Source organism: Castor canadensis, chromosome 9 (assembly GCF_047511655.1).
Source record: "Castor canadensis chromosome 9, mCasCan1.hap1v2, whole genome shotgun sequence".
Classification (NCBI taxonomy): Eukaryota; Metazoa; Chordata; class Mammalia; order Rodentia; family Castoridae; genus Castor; species Castor canadensis.
The window spans coordinates 98,930,617-98,956,655 of record NC_133394.1 but is presented as its reverse complement, the minus strand read 5'-3'; the positions used below and the strand labels follow the sequence as shown (position 1 = coordinate 98,956,655).

At 32.1% G+C, this 26,039-nt stretch overlaps 1 protein-coding gene and 1 long non-coding RNA gene across 5 annotated transcripts in view; both read right to left on the bottom strand.

The window, feature by feature from the left end:
* LOC109702104 (UDP-glucuronosyltransferase 2A2) overlaps positions 1 to 26,039 on the bottom strand; it is a 111,343-nt gene that overhangs the window by 33,413 nt on the left and 51,891 nt on the right. The window lies entirely within an intron of this gene.
* The window catches only part of LOC141410964 (uncharacterized), a 45,230-nt gene extending 19,191 nt beyond the window's left edge, over positions 1 to 26,039 (bottom strand). The window contains exons 1-2 of the long non-coding RNA XR_012435790.1: positions 1,435 to 26,039; positions 1,030 to 1,080 (exon numbers count right to left, since the gene is read on the bottom strand). This is a non-coding gene — a long non-coding RNA (uncharacterized lncRNA). The remainder of the gene's footprint in view (positions 1 to 1,029; positions 1,081 to 1,434) is intronic.

Here is a 26,039-nt window from a genome sequence, read left to right as displayed (position 1 = left end):
TATCATATAAAATAATAATTGCAATACCCATAAAAAATAAAGAAGTTTTCATTTAATATAGTCATTTTAAATTAAAAGCACTGTGTATAAACTATTAATGTTTAGAATTATAAATTCATGTTTAAACCCATAATTGAAAAGTAAATAGAGCTAACATAGTCACTGACTATAAAATCAAAATTAATAAGGATGTCCCTTCTTCCAAATCATAGATTCATTGTATATCTTATTAAAATCATGTTTCATTGAAATTGACACGATTCTGAACTCTATATAAAAAGTAGAGACACAAAAGTAATCAAAATATTTCAGATACTAAAGGAGAAGATATTTTTCAACCAAAATTAAGAACTAATATAAAATATGTTCAATGATGAATAGAACTGAAACGACTTTTTTAATGAAATCTCAAAATGACAAAGCAAGCATTAGAGATATGTAAGGGAAAGAAGGCACCTTCAATAAGTGAAGTGGGACAATTCTTTTTCTCCGTGCAAAGGAAGAAAAAAGAAATGAGAGGAGAATGACAAGGAGGAAATCATGGAAGAAGAAAAAAAAAAGAAATAGAAGAGAAGTAAAATGAGAACAAATTGACTCCACCCCAAAAAATTCACAAAAATAAAATTTTGAGTGGAATTAAATCTTGAAATTAAAATAAATATTATACTCTCTTTGAAAACAATACAAAAAGAAATACTAATTAGTTCATAGTTGGAATTGTTTGTTGAGGACATAAAGGAAACATTACAGTGGGAATGTTTGATATTCTGGCCTCTGTTAAATTGAAAACCAACAAGTAATCATCTGAATAATAAAAGAAAATGAGAAACATTGTAAGGATACTGATAACACAAGAAACCCACAGACTAAATTAGAATAAACAATTTTCTTAAGCATTTGCTTAGTATTTAAAAAAATTTATACATAGAACACAAGCTTACTAGAAAATAATGAAAAAGAAACATGAACAAAGTATTTGCTTGTAAATAAATAAAAATAACCCCACAATAATCTAAAAAGTTACTCAACCTCAGTTATATTCAAGGATACACAAATGATGCAAAAGACACGACTTCACACCTATTAGACAGAAAGAACATAAAAATGTCATTTCTTATTGGCTTTGTGAAATTAGAACAACGTGACAATTGTGTAACTTTTTACATTTTCCAGAAGTCATTGAACTGCACATTTACAATGAATTAATTTTATAGTATGTAGATGTATCTCAATACAACTGATAATAAAGGTTTTTTTAATAAGTTGAGTAAGTTTGTGGAAGGGGGGAATTAATCGTCCCTTCCATAGAAGTGTAAACCTATAATAGTGTGTCTATCGAAATGAGTCTGAAATTATCTAATGGTAAAAAGCAAAATTAACATGCTATTGATTTTATTGCTTTTATACAATAGAGACATAAAACAAAATACTCACAGAAATATATGAAAAGTTGCAAAAAGCCAGCTGTCAATAAAATGTCTTGGTCTAGTCATCTGATAAAACACTATCTTAGAGCTTTTAAAAATTGCAAATCGATGATGGGTGTGATAGCTCATTCCTGTATCCCAACAACTTGGGAATCTGAGTTAGGGAGTCACCATTCAATTGAAGTTACAGCTTCAGACCTTTAACAAACAATGTTTAGCATTTGTATATGCCAGTTTTTGTACTATTCCCAAGGCATAAAACAGGTACAATATTCTTCCAATTCAAAATTTGTTCACGTAATCAATTCAGTTAACCCACACTAATTCTATAAAAATAGAGGAAATGGGTCTTAGAAAGCAGGAGGAACAAATCCCGTGGGGAAATTTCTTGGATGAGCAAGGGAATGATGAAACAATGCTTAAGTATTCAAGAATGAAATTTAACAAATTGAAAAAATTATTAGAAATTATAGAGAATAGAGCTACATACATATTCTATGCAGGGTGACATAAACATTTCCAGGGTTATATTCAGTAACACTTGGTGAGATAAATTATTGAAATTTCAAGAATCTTGAAGGCTTTTGTTTTGCTAAAAGGGTGACCCAGAACTGGGCACAAATGGCTTACTTCTGAAATCCTAGCTACTCAGGAGACAGAGATCAGGAGGATCATGGTTAGAAGCCAGCTTGGGCAAAAACTTGTGAGATTCTATCTCAAAAAAACTAACACACACAAAAAAAAACAAAAAACAACTGGCAAAGTGGTTAAGGTGCAGGCCCTGAGTTCAAACCCCTGTACCAAAAACAAAACAAAGACCCAAGCTGGAGGATTGTCTCAATGTGTGAAGTGCCTCTCTAATAGGCATGAGGCTCTTAGTTCAAACTACAGGATACCCAAAACAAAAGAAGACCAGGATAATATTTACTTAGAAAATGCAATAAAAATGTAGCTTCAAATGTCAGAGAGTAGCATTGTTTTGCATAACCAGGATTAGCTATTTTTAGAGGTAGCTGATAAAATGATAGCCAAAAAATGCCATGCAGAAACAGTAATAAGGCAATAAGAAATATGTAACAGGGTCAAAAAATTACTCTCAGAAAATATTAACATTGTAACTTAGAGAATAAAAGATTTTTTGTACAGAATAATTTTCCAGAAGCAATAATAAAAAAATGAAAACTTTATGCATGCTATGGCAAGATTCATGGCATGCTTAAAAATATTTTAAACACAAAGCAACTGTATATAATATGCATTGGAAATTTTGTAACTGACCTCCAAACATAAGTGTTATTAGAAAAAAATATATATAAGTATTTTGGTGCCTGAGGAAACTAAGGTCTAGCTCTTACTATTTAATAGGATTCAATCATTAAACTAAAATTAAAATATAGGCATAGTTTCTTTTATGGCAAACTAAAAGATTTAAAAATTAGCATAAAATATAAAACTGCTCTTTTAAAATTTAGTTTGGATTTGGTAAGTAAATAAAAATCAACAAACTGCCCAGAAAATAAAAGCACAAATCAGAAGCATAAGGTTTCTCTCAAACTTGAGGTGTTACTTCAAAGGCTCCATAGTGCACTGCAGACATGGGGAGGTATGGCAATTGAGGCTTGCTCCAAACCCCCCACTCCACACATTCACATAACGCTGAACTCACAAGGTCTACACTCAAATTTAACATGAACTTCAACACACAGTAGTGAGCTGCAAGGAGAGTTGCCTGTCTTGACTTTAGACTGTGTGGATGAACAACACTTTCTTGAGAATTATTAACAAATGAACTTACATGGGCTTTCAGTTCAAATAAAGGATAGAAGAAAACATTAGAAAAACTTTGACCCTACCTCCAAAGGTGTCTCACCTTTGAAATAACTGCAAAGTAAATAAGCAATTCATGTTCATCAGGGAATGATCACCAGAATCAGCAAGAGAAAGGGACTGGAAATACTAACAATGACTGAAAATATGAGCAAGAAACATGTTTTATATGAACTAAAGAATTCTAAAAATAAAAATGTCAACAAATGAAATTTAAGAACCAAAGAACAGATTAAAGAGCAGGTTAGACACTGCTCAAAAATAGTGACCCAGGACAGATATCTGAAGTTATTATTTAGTATTAAGTTTAGATTGAAGTAAGAAATATAATTTAATGTTTAAGCAATATGTACAATATACTCAGATGTCTCTGAGCCTGGTTGTTGGTTTTGCCTACTTTGAGCCTGCTAGGTCTACGTTTATTCCACAAGTACAATCTTATATTCTTTGATGCAACAACCAAATCCAAAATAAATAATTTTTAACCCACTCTACCAGTTGTTCTTGGTTTTTAATAAATAGTTTCACATTGTTTCTTTTGTCCTTTTAGAGGGCCCTAACATTTTTGAGCACTTTTTGTTACCTAAACCACAAGGTGTTTTAGAGTCAACTTCTCTTTTCACTGTCTAAACCATGAAATCAACTATTCCAAGGAGTGATTTGGGCATACTAAAACCAAGTGTTCATACACGGCATGTTCATTACCTATGAGTTTTTGGTCTCTTCAACAGACAAAGCTTGGTAATGAATCAACACAGAGTGACACACACTTAAGCACATCTATTTTCCCCTTATGTCTTAAAATACTTTTTTGAACAGGGAGAAGCACGTGTCTCAGTAACACAGTGTGTATTTATTTGATCAATCTTAGTAAACACAAAAACAGCCCATAAGTCTAAAAGTACAAATTCAGTACCTAGAGTTGATATTTTTTATTAACTTTCTCTCAGAACAGCATTGAGTCAGTGATTGAATAACTTTGCTCAAAGACACATATGATTTTGTGTATCCATATGAACAAAATCCCAAATAATAAATCTTGCTATTCTTTTGCTGGCTTACGGAAACAAAAGAGACTAGTACTGGAATGGGCAATACAACCTAATCAGAAGAATGAAAGGGACCTATATCAAAGCCCATAATCAGTCCTGAATGTAGGCAATGATCTCTGTCAAAATAAAAACAAAATGCAATCAATTGAGAAACGAAACAAAATGTCATATCACACTGAAATTAATTCAAGAGTGGAGAGACAACCTCAAAATATAATGAACACAAAACCAATGAATGTGTTTCATTCAAGACTGGAATATTGAATCACAGAACATTTACAACAGCACTTCTTCAATGCATGCAAACAAAATGACCAAAACAGTAATGGTTAAAATACAAGATGTTCTCAAATGGCAAGTGCTCTTTAATATTAAGCTGGAGAATTGAATAGCTTGATTGGAATTCTATTAAGCAATAATAATTAAAATAATGTGGCATGGGTGTCAAGAAAACACTAATAAATGGAACAGACTTGAAAACCACAATGAACCTCACGTTTGTATTTAATGAATTCAAGTGTTAAGCTTTACAGGAAAGTTTGCAGTAGGTTGAATTAGAAAACTATTATGTATATGAAAATGAATATGACCAGCAATATACTTTGTAAAAACAACTTCAGAGGTGTCATGGATAGAAACATGAGCATTCCTTTAAAATATTTATTAGAACATTTACATGAATTTCTCTGATTTGAGGATTGTGAAGGATTTTAAAGAAAATAAAGAAATGCAAACCAAATAAAGTGATAAATATTGTTATATTTTAAGTATTTTACATTATTAAAATATTAATGCAGCCACACATGTTTGTAAGTGCTTCTATTCCTAGCAAGAGGAGGCTGAGGCAGTAGAACCATGAGTTCAAGACCACCCTCAACTGCACAGTGAGACCTTGTGTCAAAAAACCTAACAAACAAAAACTAGTAAAGTAAATAGTCAGAATAATACCTACCAATCCCAAAGTGAGTGCTTTATTCTTATAAATTTCACCAATGTCATCTGAGAGATTTAAATGTAGCAAATTTTGAAGGGATGCATATCAAAGGAAATTTTATAATCTATTTGATATGCATATCAGTATGAGCAATTTAGGAGATAGCGCTCTTTTCTGAAGCAGATAATCCTTAAATTCTCTAAACTAGTCATTCATCTATCAGGAAAATACTAAAGAATTACTACATAAATTAAAAATGGATTACATGGAAAATGGTCAAATAATGTGGATGTGAATTATTAATAAATATAAAAACTAAAAACAGCTGGGTGCTGATGGCTCATGACTGTAATCCTAGTTACTCGGGAGGTAGAGATCATGAGAATCATGGTTCAAAGCCAGCGTGAGCAAATAGTTTCCGAGATTCTATCTCAGAAAAACTCCCATCACAAAAGAAGGAGCTGGTGGAGGAACGTAAGGTATAAGCCCTTTCTACAAACACAGTAACAGCAACAAAAAAATTCAATACTGAAAACAGCTCAGATGCCACCAAAGGGAAAGAAGCAAAGAACTGTGTGTTATGCATTCAATGGACATCATACAGCAGTGAAACTGCATGAACTTCCCGCACATGTAAGCAAATGCACGGATCTTTGTAACATGGTGCACGTAAACTTCTAATAACTGCACATGTTCTAAAAATGAATATCACCTGGCTGGATGTAGCTTACTGTGCAGCAATTGCCAAGCATGAGCAGGGCTCTGGATGCAGTCCACAATACCACAAAAATAAATAAATAGAAATGAAAATTATCAATGCAAAATTTACTGTAGTGATAATATGGGATGGAGTAATATAAGCAGATTTGAGAGAAGCCTAAATTATATGTAAGTAAAGTGCTAGTTCATACCGAGTGACAGATTGCCACATGTATATACTCTTGTTAAAATAAAGAAAAAAATATTCACATTGTCATGTTTAGCCAGAAATGGTGCTGAAACAATGAATGACCTGTGTCTGTGCACCAAAAGTCAATAAATTGAATGAATGATTATCATGAAGAACTTAAGCATTATTAAGACCAGGCACCATGCCTGTAATCCTAGCTACTCAGGAGACAGAAATCAGGAGGATTATGGTTCAAAACCAGCCCCATGCAAATAATTTGGGATGCCCTTTATCAAAAAATCCAACACAAAAGGGCTTTTGGAGTGGTTCAGGAAGTTCGAGTGTCTGCCTAGCAAATGTGAGGGCCTGAGTTCAAACCCCAGTGCCACCAAAAAAAGGAAAAAAAGAGGCTAAATGTTGTTTAGAATCTGAACCCTGAGAAGCAATGAAATAAAATGTGGAAAAGAAAAAAATCTCAGTAAATACTTGAAACAACAATGATCATGTTCTATGACACAAACCAAAGATATTTTTCAATAGTGATTAATAGCATACATAAAATATGATCAGATTTAAAATATGCAATGTTTCTCAAAATTGAACATATTGTTGCATTTGATATTGCATATACACACACATATTCATTTTATATCTATAAGATGAATACCTATGTATTGTGTATACATATGTACATAGACTATACATATATAAAATGTTTTTTGCAAATTATGGCTGCTATTCTGTAATAGGAAGATAACAATAACAATAACGTACTGTCTACTTGAAAAAGGTAGAAGAAAGTAGTTTGACACCATCAAGAAATGACAAATTCTTGAGGAAAAATATGAATTTAAAATTTTAAACATCATACAGTACCTAATAAATATGTATAATTTTTATATTTTAAATATCGGTTAAAATTTCAAGTAAAAAGTAAATGAAATGAAGCAAATATCTCTATATAGAATGTACCATGTGCATGATGCATGTTATAGTTTATCATAATATTACTGATTTAGAAATCAGTATTGCCTAAGAATAATAAGTAAAACATCATGGATAATTCAGTTCACCAAAACTGATAATTTCAAATAAAATTTTAATTTAAGATTTTTTCCTTTAATCTTTAATATGCACATTTAAAAACTTCCAAAATATAACATAGAAGATATTTCACTTGAATATATTTCTCAGATTTAAATGTCTTTAAACAGTTATTAAAGAATATATTTAAACATTACATAGTTCAAATCTTGTCTACTGAGGATGCTCTTTTAGAAGATTTTAATCATGGATACATTTGCTTTTAGGCTGTTTTGAAGAAGATTTACCAATAATTGGCTCTGACATAAATATTCCTTCAAAACTATAGACATAGGCTTAGAGAGACCGCATGCAACAGGGTCCTTAAGGAGTTTCTTTCTCCTCAAATGTGCCAGAGATCATCATCACTCCCTCTAATTCTCAATCCACTCCTCCTTCTCATGGTTTTATCCTGATTATGCTAAAATCAATATGTTTATGTTTTTAAGTTCTACTCTGAACTGTTACAAGTCAGTGTGAATACTGACACATCTTCAAGTGAAAACTCACTTATTTTTAGGAGAGATAAAATAAAGTCTAACTCTTTCATTAACAAGCATCATCTTTTGTAATATATGAATGTAGATCTATTCATCATTTACCATTTACTCACAAAGTACACATAACTTATATCACTAAAAACAAGAGAGGTGTCTATTGTTTTAGGATTAAATCAAGTCCTCAAGGCCTACCTCTCTTTTTTGGGGGGTATGGATTTGGAACTCAGGACTTTGTTTAGAAAGCAGACACTCTGCTGCATGAGCCACATCTCCAGTCCATTTTGCTCTGGCTGTTTTGGAGATGGGATCTTCTCAACTATTTCCACAAGATGGCCTCAAAACACGTACAATCCTCCAGATCTCAGCCAACTAAATAGCTCAAATTACAGGTGTGAGCCTCCAGCACCAAGTTTGCCTGCTTTTTATTGAAAAGTCTATAAAATGCCACAAATAAATCATGTTCTATTGAGACAGACAACATTGGTTTTGCTTCGAAGTATAGAAAAACAATGAATAGAAAAATATTTTTTCTAAATGAAATTTTTGAGAAAATTATCTTTATATTTTCTATATAGAGAATTGTGTAACATCCTATAACAGATCAATTACTAGTAAATAATATTGTTTCTGTAAACTTAATAGCTCTGTCACTTATTTATGCATGTGTTTTTCTTTTATACTATACAACTTAAATATTGCATTAGTGGCCATCACCTACACAAAGGGGTTTCATTATAAGTATTCCATTCATTATGCTATTTTCCTTCATGCATAAAAATAATTTAAGCATATTCAGCTTACATTACCTCTACTATCCCCCTTCACCTACCGCTGGTTCTCCCACATACTGTTCCCCATTTACATTGATGTCTCTCTTTTTTCCTATACAAGGGATACTTTTATTCTCCTATATAAAGTACCTCTTAAAACAGACTTATTCCTCACAAAACACTTCTCTTTGTTCAATGTCAAATAGTCTTTCCAATTTCTCTTCACTCAGGATACTCTGGGAAAACAATCATGGCATTGAGAGAAAAAATTCATTTAAAAACTTCATACAGGAAATTATGTATCTAATATTCTGTGAGTGAAAATAATTTCATGTATTTTATAGGGTAGCTTAAATGAATTAAGTTGGCTACGTTGACATATATATATGTCAATATATGACAATATATATGTGACTACATATAATAAATCCAACCACTTAGTAAGTACCCAAGATATGGTGCAAGGAAACTTGTTGAGAGATTCATGAGAAAGATACCCATTTTGAAGCCATCAATGCATTACAAGTCATGAGTAAGAACATTCGAATACCTACAGACAGTTTAAGGCAAGCATGCTGCTGACATCTATAATCCCCACATTCAGAATGGTGTGTCAGAAGACTTGGAAATTTGAAGCCAACTTGGCATGGACTAGTAAAATGCCTCAGCAGTGTTTTGCACTACTGTAGTTATATAACAACAATGCATGAAAAATTATCCAAACAATGAAGATCAATGCCTATCTATCACCTCCTTATCAATATCTTTCTTTCTCTTAATCTCTGTTCTCATACTCTATCTATTGATCTAACTATATTCCTAATATCTATCTAAATATTTGTCTGTATATCTATCTAATGATAATGTGTTCATAGCACATTCAAAAGAATATACTAATAAATCATTAGAATGAATGTGAGATTTTCATTTTGATGGGTACAATATCATTTAAAATAATAATTGAAATACCTATAAAAATACAAGTTTTCATTTAATACAATCATTTTAAATTAAAAGCACTGTGTATAAAATATTGTTTTGAATTTTAAATTCATGTTAAAACCCATAACTAAAAAGTAAATGGAACTAACATAGTCACTGACTATAGGATCAAAATTAATAAGGATGTCCCTTCTTCCAAATCATAGATTCATTGTATATCTTATTAAATTCTCAAGTCACAAGTTTCATACTTGACATATGATTCTGAAATCTATATGAAAAAGTAGAGACGCAAAAGTAATCAAAATATTTCAGATACGAAAGGAGAAGAACTAATATAAAACATGTTCAATGACAACTGAAACAACTTTTTTAATGAAATCTCAAAATGACAAAGCAAGCATTAGAGATATGTAAGGGAAGGAAGGCGCTTTCAATAAGTGAAGTGGGACAACTCTTTTTCTCTGTACAAAGGAAGAAAAAAGAAATGAGAGGAGAATGACTGAGGAGGAAATTATGGAAGAAGGGGGAAAAAAGGAAATAGAAGAGAAGTAAAATGAGGACAAATTGACCACCCCCAAAAATACATAAAAATAAAATTTTGAGTAGAATTAAATCTTGAAATTAAAATAAATATTATACTCTCTTTGAAAATAATACAAAAAGAAATACTAATTAGTTCATAGTTGGAATTGTTTGTTGAGGACATAAAGGAAATATTACAGTGGGAATGTTTGATATTCTGGCCTCTGTTAAATTGAAATCAAGTAATCATCTGGATAAAAAAAGAAAATGAGAAATATTTTAAGGATAACGATAACACAAGAAACCCACAGACTTAATTAAAATAAAAAAATTTCTTAAGCATTTGCTTAGTATTTTAAAAAACTTATTTATAAAACACAAGCTTATTAAAAATAACAGAAAAGAAACATAAGCAAAGTATTTCCTTGTAAATAAATAAAAATAACCCCACAATAATCTAAAAAGTTACTCAACCTCAGTTATATTCAAGGATATACAAATGATGCAAAAGACACGACTTCACACCTATTAGACAGAAGGAACATAAAAATGTCATTTCTTATTGGCTTTGTGAAATTAGAACAACGTGACAATTGTGTAACTTTTTACATTTTCCAGAAGTCATTGAACTGCACATTTACAATGAATTAATTTTATAGTATGTAGATGTATCTCAATACAACTGATAATAAAGGTTTTTTTAATAAGTTGAGTAAGTTTGTGGAAGGGGGGAATTAATCGTCCCTTTCATAGAAGTGTAAACCTATAATAGCGTGTCTATCGAAATGAGTCTGAAATTATCTAATGGTAAAAAGCATAATTAACATGCTACCTATTTTACTGCTTTTTACAATAGAGACATAAAATAAAATAGTCACAGAATTTTACGAAAAGTTGCAAAAATCCAGCTGTCAATAAAATGTCTTGGTCTAGTCATCTGATAAAACACTATCTTAGAGCTTTTAAAAATTGCAAATCGATGATGGGTGTGATAGCTCATTCCTGTATCCCAACAACTTGGGAATCTGAGTTAGGGAGTCACCATTCAATTGAAGTTACAGCTTCAGACCTTTAACAAACAATGTTTAGCATTCAATATATGTCAGTTTTTGTACTATGCCCAAGGCATAAAAACAAGTACAATATTCTTGCAATTCAAAATTTGTACATGTAATGAATTCAATTAACCCACACTAATTTACAAAAATAAAGGAAATGGGTCTTATAAAGAAGGAGGAGCAAAGCCCATGGGGGAATTTTTTTGGATGAGCAAGGGAATGATGAAACAATGCTTAAGCTAAGTATTCAAAAATGAATTTTAAACAAATTGAAAGAATTACTAGAAATTATAGAGAATAGAGCTACATACATATTCTATGCAGTGTGACATACATATTTCAAGGGTTATATTCAGTAACACTTGGTGAGATAAATTATTGAAATTTCAAGTTTCTTGAAAGTTTTTGTTTTGCTAAAAGGAAGACCCAGAACTGGACACAAATGGCTCACTTCTGAAATCCTATCTACTCAGGAGACAGAGATCAGCAGGATCATGGTTAGAAGCCAGCTTGGGCAAATAGTTGTGAGATTCTGTCTCAAAAAAACTAACACAAACAAAATAACCCAAAAAATAGTTGGCGGAGTGGTTGAAGGTTCAGGCCTTGAGTTCAAACCCCTGTACCCAAGCTGGAAGAGTGGCTCAAAGTGTGAAGTGCCTCTCTGATAGGCATGAGGCCCTCAGTTAAAACCACAGGATAGCCAAAACAAAAGAAGACACAGATGATGTTTACTTAGAAAATGCAATAGAAAACTAGCTTCAGACATTAGTGGGTAACATTGTTTTGCATGACCAGGATTAGCTATTTTCTAGAGGTAGCTGATAAAATGAGCCAAAAAAATGCCATGCAGAAGCAGTAATAAAGCAATAATGAATATGTAGCAAGGTCAAAAATATGCTAAGAAAACATTAATATTGTAACCTTAGAGAATACAAGATTTTTATACAGAATAATTATACAGAAGCAATAATTTAAAAAATAAAAACTTTATGTATGCTATGGCAAGATTCATGGCATGCTATAAAATATTTTAAACACAAAGCAATTATATATCATATGTATTGTAAATTTTGGAAGTGATCTCCAAACATTAGTGTTATTAGAAAAATATATATAAGTATTTTGGTGCCTGAGGAAACTAAGGTCTAGCTCATATTATGTAATAGGATTCATTCATTAAACTAAATTTAAAATATAGGCATAGTTCCTTTTATGGCAAACTAAAAAAGATTTAAAAATTAGCATAAAATATAAAACTGCTCTTTTAAAATTTAGTTTGGATTTGGTAAGTAAATAAAAACCAACAAACTGCCCAGAAAATAAAAGCATGACTCAGAAGCATAAGGTTTCTCTCAAACTTGAGGTGTTACTTCAAAGGCTCCATAGTGCACTGCAGACATGGGGAGGTATGGCAATTGAGGCTTGCTCCAAACCCCCCACTCCACACATTCACATAACGCTGAACTCACAAGGTCTACACTGACTTTTTTAACATGAATTTCAACACACAGTAGTGAGCTGCAAGGAGAATTGCCTGTCTTGACTTTAGACTGTGTGGATGAACAACACTTTCTTGAGAATTATTAACAAATGAACTTACATGGGCTTTCAGTTCAAATAAAGGATAGAAGAAAACATTAGAAAAACTTTGACCCTACCTCCAAAGGTGTCTCACCATTGAAATAACTGCAAAGTAAATAAGCAATTCATGTTGACCAAGGAATGATCATCAGAACAGCAAAACAAAGGGACTAGAAATATTAACAATGATTCAAAATACTATTTGAAATGAAACATAAAATTACTCAGCATACTCTCTTTAATAGTATGATGGCAAAACCTGAAACTTTGAGCAAGGAACACATTTTTATGAACTAAAGAAATCTAAAAATAAAAATGTCAACAAATGAAATTTAAAAACCAATGGACAGATTAAAGAGCAGGTTAGACACTGCTCAATACGTAGTGACCCAGGACAGAAATCTGAAGTTATTATTTAGTATTAAGTTTAGATTGAAGTAAGAAATATGACTTAATGTTTAAACAATATATACAATATACTCAGATGTCTCTGAGCCTGGTTGTAGGTTTTGCCTACTTTGAGCCTGCTAGGTCTACATTTATTCCACAAGTACAAGAGTATGTTCTTTGATGCAACAACAAAATCCAAAATATATAATTTTTAACCTATTCTACCAATCGTTCTTGGTTTTTAATAAATAGTTTCACACTGCTTCTTTTGTCCTTTTGAGAGGACCCTGACATTTTTGAGCACTTTTCGTTACCTGAAACACAAGGTGTTTTAGAGTCAACTTCTCTTTTCACTGTCTAAACCATGAAATCAACTACTCCAAGGAGTGATTTGGGCATACTAAAACCAAGTGTTCATACACGGCATGTTCATTACCTATGAGTTTTTGGTCTCTTCAATAGACAAAGCTTGCTAATGAATCAACACAGGGTGACACACACTTAAGCACATCTATTTTCCCCTTATGTCTTAAAATACTTTTTTGAACAGGGAGAAGCACGTGTCTCAGTAACACAGTGTGTATTTATTTGATCAATCTTAGTAAACACAAAAACAGCCCATAAGTCTAAAAGTACAAATTCAGTACCTAGAGTTGATATTTTTTATTAACTTTCTCTCAGAACAGCATTGAGTCAGTGATTGAATAACTTTGCTCAAAGACACATATGATTTTGTGTATCCATATGAACAAAATTCCAAATAATAAATCTTGCTATTCTTTTGCTGGCTTACAGAAACAAAAGAGACTAGTACTGGAATGGGCAATACAACCTAATCAGAAGAATGAAAGGGACCTATATCAAGGCCCATAATCAGTCCTGAATATAGGCAATGATCTCTGTCGAAATAAAAACAAAATACAATCAATTGAGAAACGAAACAAAATGTCATATCACACTGAAATTAATTCAAGAGTAGAGAGACAACCTCAAAATATAACGAACACAAAACCAATGAATGTGTTTCATTCAAGACTGGAATATTGAATCACAGAACATTTACAACAGCACTTCTTCAATGCATGCAAACAAAATGACCAAAACAGTAATGGTTAAAATACAAGATGTTCTCAAATGGCAAGTGCTCTTTAATATTAAGCTGGAGAATTGAATAGCTTGATTGGAATTCTATTAAGCAATAATAATTAAAATAATGTGGCATGGGTGTCAAGAAAACACTAATAAATGGAACAGACTTGAAAACCACAATGAACCTCACGTTTGTATTCAATGAATTCAAGTGTTAGCTTTATAGGAAAGTTTGCAGTAGGTTGAATTAGAAAACTATTATGTATATGAAAATGAATATGACCAGCAATATACTTTGTAAAAACAACTTCAGAGGTGTCATGGATAGAAACATGAGCATTCCTTTAAAATATTTATTAGAACATTTACATGAATTTCTCTGATTTGAGGATTGTGAAGGATTTTAAAGAAAATAAAGAAATGCAAACCAAATAAAGTGATAAATATTGTTATATTTTAAGTATTTTACATTATTAAAATATTAATGCAGCCACACATGTTTGTAAGTGCTTCTATTCCTAGCAAGAGGAGGCTGAGGCAGTAGAACCATGAGTTCAAGACCACCCTCAACTGCACAGTGAGACCTTGTGTCAAAAAACCTAACAAACAAAAACTAGTAAAGTAAATAGTCAGAATAATACCTACCAATCCCAAAGTGAGTGCTTTATTCTTATAAATTTCACCAATGTCATCTGAGAGATTTAAATGTAGCAAATTTTGAAGGGATGCATATCAAAGGAAATTTTATAATCTATTTGATATGCATATCAGTATAAGCAATTTAGGAGATAGCACTCTTTTCTGAAGCAGATAATCCTTAAATTCTCTAAACTAGTCATTCATCTATCAGGAAAATACTAAAGAATACTACATAAATTGAAAATGGATTACATGGAAAATGGTCAAATAATGTGGATGTGAATTATTAATAAATATAAAAACTAAAAACAGCTGGGTGCTGATGGCTCATGACTGTAATCCTAGTTACTCAGGAGGTAGAGATCATGAGAATCATGGTTCAAAGCCAGCGTGAGCAAATAGTTTCCGAGATTCTATCTCAGAAAAACTCCCATCACAAAAGAAGGAGCTGGTGGAGGAGCGTAAGGTATAAGCCCTTTCTACAAACACAGTAACAGCAACAAAAAAATTCAATACTGAAAACAGCTCAGATGCCATCAAAGGGAAAGAAGCAAAGAACTGTGTGTTATGCATTCAATGGACATCATACAGCAGTGAAACTGCATGAACTTCCCGCACATGTAAGCAAATGCACGGATCTTTGTAACATGGTGCACGTAAACTTCTAATAACTGCACATGTTCTAAAAATGAATATCACCTGGCTGGATGTAGCTTACTGTGCAGCAATTGTCAAGCATGAGCAGGGCTCTGGATGCAGTCCCCAATACCACAAAAATGAATAAATAGAAATGAAAATGACAATGAAAACTATCAATTCAAAACTTACTGTAGTGGTAATATGGGATGGAGTAATATGAAGCAGATTTGAGAGAAGTCTAAATTATATGTAAGTAAAGTGCTAATTCACACCGTGTGATAAATTGACATATGTATACACTCTTGTTAAAATAAAGAAAAAAATATTCATATTGTCATGTTTAGCCAGAAATGGTGCTAAAACAATGAATGACCCGTGTTTGTGCACCAAAAGTCAATAAATTGAATGAATGATTATCATGAAGAACTTAAGCATTATTAAGACCAGGCACCATGCCTATAATCCTAGCTACTCAGGAGACAGAAATCAGGAGGCTTATGGTTCAAAACCAGCCCCACACAAATAGTTTGGGGTGCCCTATCTCAAAAAAAAATCCAACACAAAAGGGTTTTTGGAGTGGCTCAGGATGTTAGAGTGTCTGACTAGCAAACATGAGAGCCTGAGTTCAAAACCCAGTACCACCAAAAAAACCCAAAAAGGATAAATGTTGTTTAGAATCTGAACCCTGAGAAGCAATGAAATAAAATGTGGAATAGAAAAAAATCTCAGTAAATACTTGAAACAACAAAGATTGGGTTCTATTACACAAACCACAGGTATTTTTCAATAGTGATTAATAATATACATATAAATATGGTCAAATTAAAATATGCAGTTTCCCAAAATTGAACATATTATTGCATTTGATATTGCATATACACACACATATGTTCATTTTACATCTATAAGATGAATACATATATATTGTACATATATTTGTACATAGACTACATATGTAAATTGTTTTTGCAAATTCTGGCCTGCTATTCTGTAATAAGAAGACTACCAATAACAATAACGTACTGTCTACTTGAAAAAGTTAGAAGAAAGGAGTTTTTCACCATAAAGAAATGACAAATGCTTGAGGAAAAATATGAGTTTAACTTCATTTAAACATGTTCAGAAATATCACACAGTACCTAATAAATATGTATAATTTTTATATTTTAAATATCGATTAAATTTTCAAATGAAAAGTTAAATGAAATGAAGTAAATATCTCTATATAGAATATACAATGTACATAATATATGTTATATTTTATCATAACATTACTGAATTAGAAATCAGCTCTGCACAAGAATAATAAGTAAAACATCATGGATAATTCAGTTCACCAAAACTAATAATTTCAGTGGAAATTTCGGTATGAAATATTTTCCTTTAATCGTAATATGGAAGTTTAAGAAAGTTTCAGAATGTAACAGAATATATTTTATTTGAATATATTTATCAGATTTCAATGTCTTTAAACAGTTATTAAAGAATATATTTAAGCATTACATAGCTCAAATCTTGTCTACTGAGGATGCTCTTTTAGAAGACTTTAATCATGGAAACCTTTGCTTTTTGTTTACTTTGAAGAAGATTTACCAGTAGTTGGCTATGATATAAATATTCCTCCAAAACTATAGACATAGGCTTAGGGAGACCACATGCAATGGAGTCCTTAAAGAGTTTCTTTCTCCTTAGATGTGCCAGATATCATCATCACTCCCTCTAATTCTCAATCCACTCCTCCTTCTTATAGTTTTATCCTGACTATGCTAAAATCAATATGGTTTTGTTTTTAAGTTGTACTCTGAACTGTTACAAGTCAGTGTGAATACTGACACACTTTCAAGTGAAAACTCACTATTTTTAGGGGAGATAAAATAAAGTCTAACTCTTTCATTAACAAGCATCATCTTTTGTAATACATGAATGTAGATCTATTCATCATTTACCATTTATTCACAAAGTACACATAACTTATATCACTAAAAACAAGAGAGGTGTCTATTGTTTTAGGATTAAATCAAGTCCTCAAGGCCTACCTCTCTTTTTTTGGGGGGTATGGATTTTGAACTCAGGACTTTGTTTAGAAATAGACACTCTGCTGCATGAGCCACATCTCCAGTCCAATTTGCTCTGGCTGTTTTGGAGATGGGATCTTCTCAACTATTTCCATAAGATGGCCTCAAAACACATACAATCCTCCAGATCTCAGCCAACTAAATAGCTCAAATTACAGGTGTGAGCCTCCAGCACCAAGTTTGCCTGCTTTTTATTGAAAAGTCTATAAAATGTCACAAATAAATCATGTTCTATTGAGACAGATAACATTGGTTTTGCTTCGAAGAATAGAAATAATGAATAGAAAAACACATTTTCTAAATGAAATTATTGGGAAAATTATCTTTATATGTTCTATATCTAGAGAATTGGGTAACATCTTATAACAGATCAAACACTAGTAAGTAATATTGTTTATGTAATCTTAATAGCTCTGTCACTTATTCATGCATGTGTTTTTCTTTTATTCTATATAACATAAATACTGTATTAGTGTACATCACCTACACAAAAGGGTTTCATTATAAGGATTCCATTCATTATGCTATTTTCCTTCATGCATAAAAATAATTTAAGCATATTCAGCTTACATTAGCTCTCCTTTCCCCCTCCTCCTACCACTGGTTCTCCCACATACTGTTCCCCATTTACATTAATGTCTCTCTATATTTTTTCCTTCACAAGGTATACATTTATTCTCCTATATAAGGTACATCTGAAAACAGACTTATTCCTCACAAAACACTTCTCTTTGTTCAATGTCAAATAGTCTTTCCAATTTCTCTTCACTCAGGATACTCTGGGAAAACAATCATGGCATTGAGTGAAAAAAATTCATTAAAAAACTTCATACAGGAAATTATGTATGTAATATCTGTGCGTGAAAATAATTTCATGTATTTTATAGGGTAGCTTAAATGAATTAAGTTGGCTACATTGACATATATATGTCAATATATCACAATATATATGTGACTACATATAATAGATTCAATCACTTATTAAGTACCCAAGATATTGTGCAAGGAAACTTATTGAGAGATTCACAGAGAAAGATACCCATTTTGAAGCCATCAATGCATTACAAGTCATGAGTTAGAACTTTCTAAGACCTACAGACAGTTTAAGGCAAGCATGCTGCTGACACCTATAATCCCCACATTCAGAATGGTGTGTCGGAAGACTTGTGAGTTTGAGGCCAACTTGGAATGGACTAATAAAATGCCTCAGCAATGTTCTGTACTACTGTAGTTATATAACAACAATGAATGAAAAATTATCCAAACAATGAAGATCAATGCCTATCTATCTATCACCTCCCTATCAGTATCTTTCTTTCTCTTAATCTCTGTTCTCATTCTCTATCTATTGATCTAACTATATTCCTAATATCTATCTAAATATTTGTCTGTATATCTAATGATAAAGTATTCATAGCACATTCAAAGGAATATACCAATAAATCATTAGAATGAATGTGAATTCACAATAGCCAAGTTATGGAAACAGCAAGATGCCCCACCACCGACAAATGGATTAAGAAAATGTGGTATCTATACACAATGGAATTTTATGCAGCCATGAAGAAGAATGAAATGTTATCATTCACTGGTAAATGGAGGAATTGGAGAACATCATTCTGGGTGAGGTTAGCCTGGCCCAAAAGACCAAAAATCGTATGTTCTCCCTCATATGTGGATATTAGATCAAGGGCAAACACAACAAGGGGATTAGACTTTGAGCACATGATAAAAGCGAGAGCACACAAGGGAGGGGTGAGAATAGGTAAGACACCTAAAAAATTAGCTAGCATTTGTTGCCCTTAATGCAGAGAAACTAAAGCAGATACCTTAAAAGCAACTGAGGCCAATAGGAAAAGGGCACCAGGAACTAGAGAAAAGGTGAGATCAAAAAGAAATAACCTAGAAGGTAACACACACACACAGGAAATTAATGTGAGTCAACTCCCTGTGTAGCTATCCTTATCTCAACCAGCAAAAACCCTTGTTCCTTCCTATTATGGCTTATACTCTCTCTACAACAAAATTAGAAATAAGGGCAAAATAGTTTCTGCTGGGTATTGAGGGGGTAGGGGGGAGAGGGAGGGGCAGAGTGGGTGGTAAGGGAGGGGGTGGGGGCAGGGGGGAGAAATGACCCAAGCCTTATATGCACATCCGAATAATAAAATTTAAAAAAATTTAAAAAAAATAGAATGAATGTGAGACTTTTCATTTTGATGGGTACAATACCATTTAAAATAACAATTGTAATACCCATAAAAAATACAAGTTTTCATTTAATGTTGGCATTTTAAATTAAAAGCACTGTGTATAAACTATTGATGTTTAGAATTATAAATTCATGTTAAAACCCATAATTGAAAAGTAAATAGAGCTAACATAGTCATTGTCTAGAGGATCAAAATTAATAATGATGTCCTTTCTTCAAATCAGATGCATTGTATATCTTATTAAACTCTCAAATCACAAGTTTCATAGAAGCTGACATATTATTCTGAAATCTATATGAAAAAGAAGAGACCCAAAATTAATCAAAATATTTCAGATACTAAAGGAGAGGACAATTTCAACCATACCTAAGAGCTAATATAAAAAATTTGAAATAATGGTTTCAACTGAAACTACTTTCTTAATGAAATCTCAAAATGACAATGCACTCATTGGAGATATATAAAAGAAAGAAGGAGCCTTCAATAAGTAAAATGGGACAATTCTTTATATCTGTGCAAAGGTAGAAAAAAGAAATGAGAGGAGAAAGACTGAGGAGGAAATCATGGAAGAAGAAGAAAAATAGAAATAGAAGAGAAGTAAAATGAAAACAAATTTACTCCACCCTAAAAACTACACAAAATAAAATTTTGAGTAGAATTAAATCTTCAATTTAAAATAAATATTATAATCTCTTTGAAAACAATACAAAAAGAAATACTATTTAGTTTCATAGTTGGAAATATTTGATGAGGGCATAAAAAAACATTACAATGGGAATGTTTGGTATTCTGGCCTCTGTTAAATTGAAAATCAACAAGTAATCAGCTGGATAATAAAAGAAAATGAGAAATATTTTAAGGATACCGATAACACAAGAAACCCACAGACTTAATTAGAATAAAGAATTTTCTTAAGCATTTGCTTAGTAATTTAAAAAATTTATATATAAAACACAAGCTTATTAAAAATAATGGAAAAGAAACATGAGCAAAGTGTTTGCTTGTAAATAAATAAAAATAACCCCACAATAATCTAAAAAGTTACTCAACCTCAGTTATATTCAAGGATACACAAATGATGCAAAAGACACGACTTCACACCTATTAGACAGAAAGAACATAAAAATGTCATTTCTTATTGGCTTTGTGAAATTAGAACAACGTGACGATTGTGTAACTTTTTACATTTTCCAGAAGTCATTGAACTGCACATTTACAATGAATTAATTTTATAGTATGTAGATGTATCTCAATACAACTGTTAATATAGGTTTTTTTGATAAGTCGAGTAAGTTTGAGGAAGGGGGGAATTAATCGTCCCTTCCATAGAAGTGTAAACCTATAATAGCTTGTCTATCGAAATGAGTCTGAAATTATCTAATGGTAAAAAGCATAGTTAACATGCTATTGATTTTATTGCTTTTATACAGTAGAGTCATAAAACAAAATCACCGAATTATATGAAAAGTTGCAAAAATCCAGCTGTCAGTAAAATGTCTTGGTCTAGTCATCTGATAAAACACTGTCTTAGAGCTTTTAAAAATTGCAAATCCATGACTGGGTGTGATAGCTCATTCCTGTAATTCCAAAAACTTGGGAAACTGAGTTAGGGGGTCACCTTTCAAGGCTCACCCAGGTAAAACGTTAACAAGACCTCACATGAACAAAAAAACATGGCTATGGTGGCATGGCCTTGTCACCCCTGCTATGCAAGATGCATAAGTATAAGGACTGGGGTCCAGGGTGTTCCTGAGCACAAGACACCATCTCAAATAATGAAAGCAGGCTGGGTACCAAGGCTCAAGCCTATAATCCTGACTACTTGCCACCCTAAGCAAAAATTTGCAAGACCCCATCTCAACCAATGAAAGTTGGGCATGGTGGCACACACCTATCATCCCAACTACTCTGGAAATGTAAATACGTGGCTCATAGTCCAGGCAGGCCTGAGAGACCCTATTTATAAAATAGGTGAGGCCAAAAGGGCTGGCAGCATTACTAATGGTGTAGAGTGCTTGCCTAGCAAAGATGAGGTCCTGAATTAAAATCCCAGTACCAAACAGACACACATACCCACTCAAACAAAAAAAGAAAAGTGGAAATATGTAAGTATAACTTCAAACTAGTGTTACACATAAGTAACAAGTTTGTGCAATTAAAAAAATAAACATTTAAGTGTTAGGGGAATTACATATACATGGCAGGTCTATAAAATTTTGCATGATAATGTTACAACTCCCCAGGGTGGCAGTTTCCCAAGAATAAGACTATTTCTAGGTAAGGGAGCAAGAGGGGGGAGCAGGATGGGAGGAAGAGGGAGAAGTGACCCAGACAATGTACGCACATGTGAATAAGTAAATAATAAAATAGAAAAGACTGTTTCTAAGATGTTGGTAACATATGATTCTCAACTTTGTTACTAGGCGTAGAGGAGTCATTCTATTTATTTCCTTTAACTATACATACTGATAGCTTATGCTTCGGGTATGATATTCTCTACAATCTGAAAGTATATTATAATATTTTTTAAAAGATAGAAAATGATAAGATTGCAGAAATTAAAGTTTACTTTTCAGTTGATGGACTGAAAAATTATTTGTAATACATCATATAGAACAAAAGCCTAAATTGCTGAAAATTTAAGAACAACCACAATTCAGAAACATAAATAGCCGAACAGCAAACTGCAAGTGGAACAGCTGCAACCCAACTTCTGAAGAAGTCTGAGAATAAAAGTAACTGATTCAACAATTTTAGGATGCATCTTGGTACTGACTCATGTCCAAATTCAATGCAAAACTGTTGTAATAGCAGAGTCTGAACAACCCAAGAACTTCTTACACTAGACTAGTTCAGTGATTCTTACACGTATTCAAATGAATATTATTACGTCCATGGAAAGAATGATATAGATTTTAAAATTTTGAAAAATCTTCAAATGTTTATCAGGTTAAAAAAAAGAAGTACAAATGAACATTTATCAATTGGTAAAAATCTGTCTCCAAATAGTAAAAGACACACTTACACACCAATGTTTTTTAATGCATAGATAAGATTCTGATGTGAACGAATAAAGTTAATACTGATTACTGGGAGGAAATGAAAAGCCAACTAAATTTATTATATGTAATTTTGCTCCATTTGGGTTTTAGCCATTAATAATTTTTTTTGCTAACATCTAGAACGAAATTACACTAATGGTACATTGAATTTTGTAGTAAACAAAGAATAAGAGAAAATTGTGGGACAAAAATCAGACTACTCATAGCAAAAGGAAAACCTACTAATGGTGACAAAGTTACATAGTTGCCATGTCTTTTCAGAATTTAATTTAATCTACAGAATTTATACACACAGCATCCCATAGATTTTCTCTGTCCAAGCATAATATAACAAATGTCCTTGTTATTGTTTTATTGCTTTGAGTTAGGGAAGCCCCCTGCTAATTTTTATAATATAGAGAAATTACAAAGTTATTTTAGGAAAGACAAAGATGTACAATGCATTGCTTTTCTAAATTTCTTTTTCTGTGGTAACCTTAACACTTTGTAGAAGGCCAAAGAAGAAAGTAATGATAAAACAAATTTCAAGCTTTCCTTTTGCTGAACTTCACATCTTCTTGCTTGCTGGCTACTACAAGAACAAGGGAACTGATCATTAAATTGGTAGCCACAGATATTTACAAGGGGATTATTCAGGTCAGAAAAATTAACCAAAAAAATGGAAAAAATATTTGAAACTTCTGAGACAAGCTTTACATTAATCGTATAATACTCTACCAACTAAAAAGCAACGTCTGAATTGCTGTTTGTTAAGTGACTATATTTCAGAGAACATTTCTACATGTTAGTTGGTAGGAAGTAAAGAGAAAGAAAGAAACTCTCTAATACTCAATTCAATCTGTTACAAAGAAAAACTATTCTCTAGTCTGACTTTATTTATACTGAAAAAACACACTGTTCTAAAATCATACTACATAGGGTGAATCGAAAATCATCTACAACATTCTAGTTTGTATGGATGCTCCATGTCACTGAAAGATAGTTTTCTTTACGTGATAGAAGAGATAAACACTCTTTAGATATGCAAAATTCATCTCAAAATTGTCTCTGGAATACATGCTTTAGAAAAAGTAAGTGCTTATGCTCAATAACAAAGTGGGGAATATTTATTTTGAAGTGGAACTCAACTAAAATTGGAAGAGGATCTCTCAATCTTAACAAGGGTCAGAGGTCAGTGTACAACATGTGCTGGTTGTACAATGTGATGTCAATGATATATATATATATATATATATATATAAAGAATATTTACTGCATAATTTAAATTATTTTTTATTTTGGCTTTGATGTAATCTACCATAATTCATATCTTTATGTCCTAAGGATTCTTTTATCTTATGCACATTAGTAAGCAGTGAACTTCTTTCTAGAAATAATCATATTTTATCAGTCTTGTTAAAAGAATAAGATTAGACAGGTGAACATGAAAGTGAGGCAACATGAAAATGGGGAGAAAAAGCAGCAAACATATGATTTAAAGCATAAAATGACATGGGAGACAAAGGTCAAAGCTGGGCACAACCAGCAATTAAGCAGTCTGAAAGTCTTATTGTGAAACTAACAATGTGCTCCATCTTTTCATCAAAAGAAAAATAATAACAAATTTTCTCTATCAAAACAGAATCCCAGCTACAGAAAGGTGTACGTCACTGTCAGTGCACACTGTGCTTAGAGGAGGAAGATTCTCCTCATTATTATCATATGAAAGCATTTTATTTCTACATGCTTTCAACTTGTGTGTTCCTAGAATTCATTCATAACCCTGTATACCAAAGGTTCACACTGGTGTGTTTATGGTTCTGTCTCCTCCACTGGTCTCTGAGGAATAATTGAGGCCAAGATGCAGTCTTATTACTGCATTAAAAGTCTTATTAAATACAAAGAGCCTAACACAATGACTGCATGGTACACTCTAAGATAATGTTTAGTAGTGCTAAAATATTCACTGTGAAGTCAATGAAATACAAACTCAAAGTCATGCCTAAAAATAAGGGTTTTAAATGGAGCTCCTTTAATATTATTTCTATGCAACATTTCTATTTGGAAATCAGTGTTATGGACTGAATTGTTTTTCTCCAAAATTCAAATGGTGAAACTTGACTTTTGAGTGATAAAGGTTAAATGGATTCAAGGGTAATGCCCCAATTCAATATGCTGGTGCCCTCTGAAAGGAAAGAGAGCAGCAAGGATGCACATGTGCAGAGAAAGTCAAATGAGGTACAAGAAGATAGCTATCTGCAAGACCAGGAGAGAAGCCTCAGTGGAAACCTGCCTTGTAAATCCTTGATGCTGGATCTGAAATCCAGAGCCAGGAGAAAACCTATTTTTTAAACATCACTTAATGACTTACTTTTTCATGTATTTGTAGACACCCTAGCAAATTAATGCAACCAGAGTATTAAATTAGCTGATATTTTCAAAACACCTAACATGATCCTTTGTTTGGTGATTCATATTTTCCCATCATTCTCAAAAAGATATGAAGTTGAAGCCCGCTTGAGTTGATGGACTCTAATGAATACTGTGCATACAAAATCAGAAAGCAAAATCCATCTTTCTTTAGAAAAATACACACAAATAAAAATAGATACAATGAATGTTATCAGTGAAGGAAAATTATTACTGTCTCTTAACCTCTCAAAAAAATATACTCTTTTTCAGTTTTTAGGTTCCTGTACTATACTCCCTAAAGCATAAAGAATTCTAAGAAACTTCATTATGAATACCCATCATGAAACATTTCTCACTGGATGTAAAGATGTTTCTTCCCATATTTACAAACATATAAAAATGTAAAGTACCCAGATCTAAATGGGAGATGACAATAAATATGAGTATAATAATTAGTGATTCTCAAAAATTACTGCAATAGAATTGAGAATAAGCAAACTAGGTTCTACCATAATCCCATTCTCAAAATAGCTTATTGCTGACATAAATCAAGGGAATTTTCTTTCTATTATAAATCACATTCTTTACCAGTAACATTATGTATCCTACAAGAGGAAAACCAATGTAAGGGAAGTATTTTCTATACTATATCAGACCAAAAAAAATCTTCTATTAAATTGATATTTGTGTATAATTTATGTTTCTTTTTGTTTAAAAACTAATATGGTTTGAGATATTTACCACAATACATTGTCCATTATAAAGAAAAACTACTCCTGGCAAAAACAATTATTTCCTTACCTCCCCAATTAGTTACTAATAAGCAATTCATTGGTATCATTTGTAGAATTTTAGAAGGAAATCAACATCTTGAAACTGTATTCCTCTCATTTTTATTTAGACTTGTCTTTAGCTTCCTATCTTTTAATAACCTTATTAACATGAAAAGCACATTC